Raw genomic sequence first — 8,868 nt, forward strand, 5'->3', positions numbered from 1 at the left:
CATGAGTTAAACTCGATTCAGTCTTCACCAATTCGGAGTCAATAAAGAAGATTCATTTACATTATACTGAACTAACAAGGAACGTTCCTAAGCAGTAAACTGCAACATTCATTAACAGTACATCGACCAACAAGGAATTGAATTAATAGTGCAATGTAAACAAGGAAAATTCTGTAACAGTACCTTGCAATGAAGGAACATTCATTAACAGCATACTGACCAACAAGGAACATTGATTACCAGTACCCTGTAATCAATGAACATTCATTAACAGTATACTGACCAACAAGGAACATTAATTACCAGTACCCTTCAATCAATAAACATGAATCAACAGTTTAACTTTTGGATGCTTATTTGATTTGCAGTATCAAACAAGAATGTGTCCCCAGTACACGGATGTCCCATCCGCATTATCATTTTCTGTGTTCAGTGGACCGTGAAAATGGGATAAAATCTCTAATATGGCATTAAAATTAGAAAGATCATATCATATGGAATATGTGTACCAAGTTTCGAGTTGATTGGACTTCGACTTCATCAAAAACTACCTCGACCAAAAACTTTAACCTGAAACTTGCACTATTATTTTCTATGTTCAGTAGACCATTACATTGGGGTCAAAACTCTAATTTGGCATTAAAATTAGAAAGATTAAATCATAAGGAACATGCGTAGTAAGTTTAAAGTTGATTGGACTTCAACTTCATCAAAAACTACCTCGACCAAAAATTTTAACCCGAAGCGGGGCGAACGGACGGACGGACGAACGGACGAACAAACAGACGGGCGAACGGACCCACAGACCAGAAAACATAATGCCCATAAATGGGACATAAAAAGGAACATTTATTATCGGTACCCTACAATCAATGAACATTCATTAACAGTATACTGACCAACAAGGAACATTAATTACCAGTACCCTACAATCAATGAACATTCATTAACAGTATACTGACCAACAAGGAACATTAATTATCAGTACCCTACAATCAAGGAACATTCATTAACAGTATACTGACAACAAGGAACATTAATTACCAGTACCCTACAATCAAGGAACATTCATTAACAGTATACTGACCAACAAGGAACATTAATTAACAGTATACTGACCAACAAGGAACATTAATTACCAGTACCCTACAATCAAGGAACATTCATTAACAGTATACTGACCAACAAGGAACATTAATTATCAATACCCTACAATCAAGGAACATTCATTAACAGTATACTGACCAACAAGGAACATTTATTATCAGTACCCTACAATCAATGAACATTCATTAACAGTATACTGACCAACAAGGAACATTAATTATCAGTACCCTACAATCAAGGAACATTCATTAACAGTATACTGACCAACAAGGAACATTAATTATCAGTACCCTACAATCAAGGAACATTCATTAACAGTATACTGACAACAAGGAACATTAATTAACAGTATACTGACCAACAAGGAACATTAATTATCAGTACCCTACAATCAAGGAACATTCATTAACAGTATACTGACAACAAGGAACATTAATTACCAGTACCTTACAATCAATGAACATTCATTAACAGTATACTGACAACAAGGAACATTAATTATCAGTACCCTACAATCAATGAACATTCATTAACAGTATACTGACCAACAAGGAACATTAATTATCAGTACCCTACAATCAAGGAACATTCATTAACAGTATACTGACCAACAAGGAACATTAATTAACAGTATACTGACCAACAAGGAACATTAATTACCAGTACCCTACAATCAAGGAACATTCATTAACAGTATACTGACCAACAAGGAACATTAATTATCAATACCCTACAATCAAGGAACATTCATTAACAGTATACTGACCAACAAGGAACATTTATTATCAGTACCCTACAATCAATGAACATTCATTAACAGTATACTGACAACAAGGAACATTAATTATCAGTACCTTACAATCAAGGAACATTCATTAACAGTATACTGACCAACAAGGAACATTTATTATCAGTACTCTACAATCAAGGAACATTCATTAACAGTATACTGACCAACAAGGAACATTAATTATCAGTACCCTACAATCAAGGAACATTCATTAACAGTATACTGACCAACAAGGAACATCAATTATCAGTACCCTATAATCCACGAACATTCATAAACAGCATGCTGAACAACAAGAAACATAAATTAACAGTGCAATGCAGACAAGGAAATTATTTTAACAGTTTACGTTAACTAGGTGGATATCATATATAAATATATATCATTGTGGTATGTCCAATATATAGAATGCACAGTTTGCTGATATATGGATGTCCAAATATATAGAGCAAAAAAAAACCCTAAAAAATCAGTTCCAAGAATGCTATTTTTGTTGTTGCAGAATCGCTTAAACTTTATGTTATCGTTTACGTATGTTTTAAAATGATTTGCAATTCGAAAGATATTTTTCATTTTTACCTCATAAGTTTATTTATACATTATGCAAATACAGATGTGGTAGTCACCATCTGTCGATTGAGTCTTGAAGGTGACAGGGTTTACCGAGAGAATTTGCAGTCTCTAAGACTCAAATTACATTGGTGGCGAGTACCATTACGTTATAAATTGTAGAAAATTTGAAATAGAAAGAAAATAAATTTTATCAACTGTTCAACTCATCAAATATTGTAATATTAGAAAGAAAAATTGTGTTAATTTATCAAAGTTATAAATGTGAAAGTCAGTCCTCCTAGATAATTTTATTGTATTGCTCACACAAACATGTAATAATTGTATTTTATAGATACTGTATGTTTATATATGTTCTCTATAACTATGTGATTGAAGTTAAATGAGAAATAACGTATTCGTACCAACCAACAAGAAATATACACAAACAGTGCAATCCAAAATAAAAATAATTAAAAAAGTACATGACTGTTCTTTCATAGTTTTTCTTACATCTGACATATTTTGCCTACCAAATTATCTTCGAATCTTAATTATTTCGTACATATGCGCATTCCTCATCTTTTTCTTTTTCAAAATGTCTAATTTATAAACTGATAATTTCTATAAAAAAAGTTACGTGACGATTTATTTATAAATAATTTGCTTATCCCATTTTTGATTATAACTTACTTTTATATTTTTTTTTAACAAAACAGAGATCCTTTGTTGTCAAAAATACTGTAAGTATAAAAAAAAGAAGATTTGGTATAATTGCCAATGAGACAACTCTCGACAAGAAACCAAATGACACAGAAATTTTAACAACTATAGGTCACTGTATGGCCTTCAACAGTGAGCATAGCCCAAACCGCTTAGTCAGCTAGAAAAGAATGAATTGCGGAAATAATCTTTCTTAAAAGTACAGACAGACCTCTCATCAACTATTGGTTAAAACTAATGATGTTTACTTTTCTGTTTGTTTTCATGGCCGTTCTTTGTATAAGTTATCGGAAATCAAAATTATAGAACTACCCTTGTTTGTGCTATGTAATTAATTCTACGTCATATTTGTTTGTTTTCGGAATAAACAATTGCAACGTTTGATATGTAAATACCTCGCACGAGAATTAGTTACGTTCAAATCATATGTACATGCACTTAACTTGAACTAAGATAATCTTCGTCACAAGTTGTAGAAACCTGTATAAACATAAATAATGTTATCATATATATAAGGATAATAGTATTGAAAAATTAATATTGAGTGCAATCGACATTATTGACTTTTAACGTTTACTCCTTATTCAAGTTGAATATACAGGTTATTTTGACTTGTATATGATATTTTTCTGTATATTGTGAAACACTTTTTAGAAACCTCTGTTGAAAATCCGTCAAGCACTTTTCATGTGTTTGAATTAAAGAGGATTTTGCTATTCTTTTATGTCCCTTTTCGTCATAGAGCTGTTCATGAAATTTGAGATTTTGAACGTTTCTGATGAAGGTTTATCAAGTAATTTGGGTGTTCCAAATCTATATAATACCAATTTTAATATAAGACATTTGCGATGTACTTGTAATTGGAAGCAGGCTTTTAATTTAAACGACTTCTGTTCAAAAATACTTCTATTGAAATGTGTCGATAATATTAACAATTCGTTTACCGTCTGAAAGTCACTAACAATATCTAGATACCGTTTTAGTCGTCTGATTTTAATTCCATCAGTTGTGCATTTTGGCTTAGTCATGATAGTCTGAATTAGCATAGGTGTCAACGTGTAACTGCAAAGCAGTAGCCTCCTCCCTTACTTACCCCGTCGACCATCGATCTCACCCTTTTTTGAGTTTATGCAATTCCTTCAATATGACCTTGATTAATCTCTTCATACTCGATTCAAACGATTTGAATATCGGTGAACTACAAAACTGTTGCCTTTGATGTATTGTGTAGTCACGAAAAGTATATATGTTAGCGGCGATAATTATAGATTATCGTTGATCATCTCAACGAGATTGATTTTCTCGCTTGAGCCGGGACGGCGAAAGCGAGAAAGGCAATCGAGTTGAGATGACTAATGATAATCTGTTTATCGCTATTTTACCTATGAAGACGTTGTCAATTTCATGTCAATTTCGTTAGCAACGCCACGTGCCTGCTTAGTTTCTAGCAATAATTTTTCCATCTCAAGCGAGTAGCATGATATGAAAATTATCACAAAAAAAGATCAAACGAAAAATGCACAAAATAGCGATAAAAGAAATTAGACATTAACCTTAAATCATAGGCAATAAGCTAACGGCGCCTGTAAGTCTATTGTCTAAATGATATTAGGGATTAGTTTTAAATCCTTGTATATACATGTGTAAAGGTACCCTAGTAAAATCGACTGTATATAGTAAAATGTACCCACCGGACTGTTTCCTCAGGAAGTACTTGTCCAGAATTGAGTAGGACGATCAAGTTTCAATACTTATTTTCCAAGAACCCAGATGTAGTGAAAGATGTCTGGTTTCAGGACTTTTTAGATTGAAAAGATTTTAACATTTTTTTTTTCATTTTTTTTGTTTACTATTCACAAACGTTTACTTGGAAAATAAATATAAATGCAATTCAATAATAAAGATCGGAGATTCACAGTTAATACCACCTACTAAGCTAATGTATACCATATATAACAAGGACTTAAAAATTGAAAGCCAGTTATCATATATCTATGATATAAAAAAAAAGTAAAATCGCAAAAATACTGAACTCCGAGGAAATTCAAAACGGAAAGTCCCTAATCAAATGGCAAAATCAAAGCTCAAACATATCAAACGAAGGGATACCAACGGTCACGTTTCAGACTTGGTACAGGCATTTTCTAATGCAGAAAATTGTGGATTAGACATGGTTTTATAGCTAGCTAAACCCCTCATTTGTATGACAGCCGTATAAAATTCCATTATATGGACAACGACGTGTAAATAAAACAAACGAACATAATACATGTAATAGGTATAAATGTAAAAAATACGGGTACAGCAACATTGTGTAATAATCTTTTACTCTGTAATATATCCATGAACTTACGGATTTGAACTGGAATACATACAGTTTTCTATTGCAGTTTCAATATAATGTGGAATTTATGATCATATTTATTTTTTAAAGATTTATTATAGAATGCAACTTTTTAGTAATTCATATTACAAAAAAAGAGTTTGGTAAAATATTCATGAATTTCAAAATAACATTATATTTACACTATAGAACTATCGCGTATTATCCAGTTAAAGTATGCGTTGCGTCAATTCTGACAAAAGGATAGATTTGATGTCAATTTTCTTAAGATCATTAACTGGAATGATTATAGAAAAGTTATAAGACGTATCTACATTGATTTGTAGTAAAATCAATATTGCAAACGTCATCACGGTATATTTGTCGAAAAATTAGGAAACCAATTTACAATTCAAATACAGATGTGGAACAATAAGGATATTCCATTTGATTACAAGCGAGTCAACCACCCAACGTAGTCACTGGACATTAGCAAGCAAAAAAATACAAATCAACAAAACAAGAGAACAACTGCCATAATCATATTAACACAACAATTAACAAATATGACAAAGCAACAATCGCTGAGAATTTTGAATTCTTGACGTAACATTTTAATCAGTTTACATTGAGGTCTGGAGCTGGCATTTCAGTTACTACTAGAAGTCGTTTGTTAATTTATGCATCATTGTCATTTTGTTTAGTTTCTTTTGTTACATATTCTGACATCGGACTCGGACTTCTTTTAAATTGAGTTTTACTGGGCGTATGGTTATGTGTTTGTTTTTTTCATACATTGCCTAGAGGTATAGGGTTAAGATCTCTAAAAACATGTTTAACACTGCCGAATTATTGCGACTGTCCCAAGGTCTGGCCATGGCCTCTGTTGGTCTTGTATGATTTTTTATTTTAGTTTCTTTTATATATTTCGGAGTTAAGTATGATGTCAATTATCACTGAACTAGTATACATTTTTGTTTAGGGGCCAGTTGAAGCACGCCTTCGGGTACGGGATTTTTTTCGCTGAATTGAAGATCCATAGGTGGCCTTCGGCAGGTATCTGCTCTTTGGTCAGGTTGTTGTCACATTCCCCATTTCCATTCTTAATTCTCTTTCATATTTGAATTTTCTGACTGCTATTTTGTGTTTCTTTATTGAAAGAGTTATTTGTTCTTATAGTGATTTAGATTATATTGCACTGTTGACTGTTGTGCCATTTTTTGACATTTTTACCCATTATATCTGTTTGTTTTGCTTGACGCATTGTTGTCAATAAAATGGAATTTAGTGAGAGGTTTATCTAGCTATAAAACCAGGTTTAATCCACCATTTTCTACATAAGGAAATGCCTTAACAAGTCAGGAATATGACAGTTGTTTTCGAGTCGTTAGATATGTTGAAGCTTTTGATGTTGCTATTTTATAATAAAGGACTTTCCGTGTTGACTTTGGAATTCGGTATTTGTTGTTATTTTACCTTTAAGGTATAAGCTCCGGATTTGGGCCAGGCCTCCTCTAATCTTGGACAAAGGTGAATCAGCAAGGATTAAGTGTAAACACTGATATAGCCACTGATTTTAAACGCTGAAAGAAATGGTATAATAGTAAGTTTTTGATGTCAAGGATAAAACTATAGATACGAGGGTACATTTGAGCTAGTATTTTGTAAAATCAATAAAGAAAATAAATCTAAGATATCCGAACCAATTATATAGATCTGACTTATAATAACTAGTACGTACAAATTGTTAATCATAAATCACCAAACAGATCGAGATAGAGTCTACGACAAATGGCACATGCGCATTGTACAAACTACAGTATCTTTAAAACCAATAAATAATAGCATGAAATGAATAATGTCATATTCAACCAAAAAAATAGTGATATTTTTAACGCACATTTATTAGTTATATTTTATTATTATAATGTTTGTATTATTTTATTATAAAATCTATATTGTCACTTGAACATATTTAGTTTGTGAAAAAACAAAACGAATCATAGTATAGAAAAAAACATAGAAATTCTAGCAAACTATTTTAAATGTCAGAACACATGGAAAAATAATTATAAGACTTCTGCCCTCAGTTTTGATGACTGTTTTAAAAAGCAGCAAATATTTTAACATGTTCCATGATGAAGGGGTTTAGCATTCGTTTACTTTTTGTTTTTGGACAAGTTTGGATAAGATACACAAAATTATGAGTAGGTAAACAATTTTGAAACAAACCATCCCTTCGATGGCTCGTCACAAGTAACGATACATGAAAACTATGAATAAATTTATATTCAATCCTTTATACTGGAAATTGATGAGTTGTTCGGTCACTCGTTCCATATTTTTTCTATATTTGAATTCATGAAATAATTATTCGTTTTATTACATTGACCTTGGACTTTAACGAGGACAATTACAGCAGAATGCATTGAGTGTGTAGGTAAAGGTAATATCTGTGTTTGGCTTGCTTGCTAGCTGAAGCGTGAAGTCATGATTAGGTTTTGTACTAAACTATCTTCTTTTAAAAGTAGACTACACCTATAGTTGTTAATGTCTGTGTCATTTTGGTCTTTTGTGGATAGTTGTCTCATTGGCAATCATACCACATCTTTTTTTTTTATATAGTCCGACATATGTCCAATCTATCTGTCTGTAGGAGTATACCTCACCTAATAATGACTTCACGGTTCAGCGGACAAGCAAACTAACCAAAGATTTAACCTTTACCTACACACTCAATGCATTCTGCTGTAATAGAACATGAGAGGAATTATTAATTATCCTCTATGCGTTCTCAATATTGTGTTGATGCAACGTCATTGTCGGTTGATGCAAAACTTATTTCGTGCTGATTTCCCGGGTTATGCATTGCGAACCAATGTAATAAGATTATTTATTACATTGGTTGCAATGAATTACATTGATTTCCCAGTTAAATAAAAACCGTTATTTTCACATGTGAAATAAACGTGGTTATTTCACTCTCTGACGTCATACAACAATAGACGTTGTCAAGACGTCGATAACGGCGGATACACTGACAAACAAATTGTGAATGCGTAGAAAAAAGATATAGTTCCTTACATGTTTTACATTTATTTCTTTTTAAAAAGCCATTTGCCAATGTAATAAAAAGAATGACTAATTAAAGAATTCAATATCGAAAAATATTCAACTCGTGACCGAACAACACTGATAATAAACTCATGCGCTACGCGCATTCGTGAATTAATGTGGTGTTCGGTCACTCGTTGAATATTTTTCTCTATTTGAATTCTTCGATTAGTTATTCTATAATTATTTATTGCGAACCAATGTAATAAGATTATTTATTTATAAGATAAGTAAATCAGACCTAGTAGTTTTGTGGTCAAGT

This window comes from Mytilus galloprovincialis, chromosome 8 (assembly GCF_965363235.1).
Source record: "Mytilus galloprovincialis chromosome 8, xbMytGall1.hap1.1, whole genome shotgun sequence".
Taxonomy (NCBI): Eukaryota; Metazoa; Mollusca; class Bivalvia; order Mytilida; family Mytilidae; genus Mytilus; species Mytilus galloprovincialis.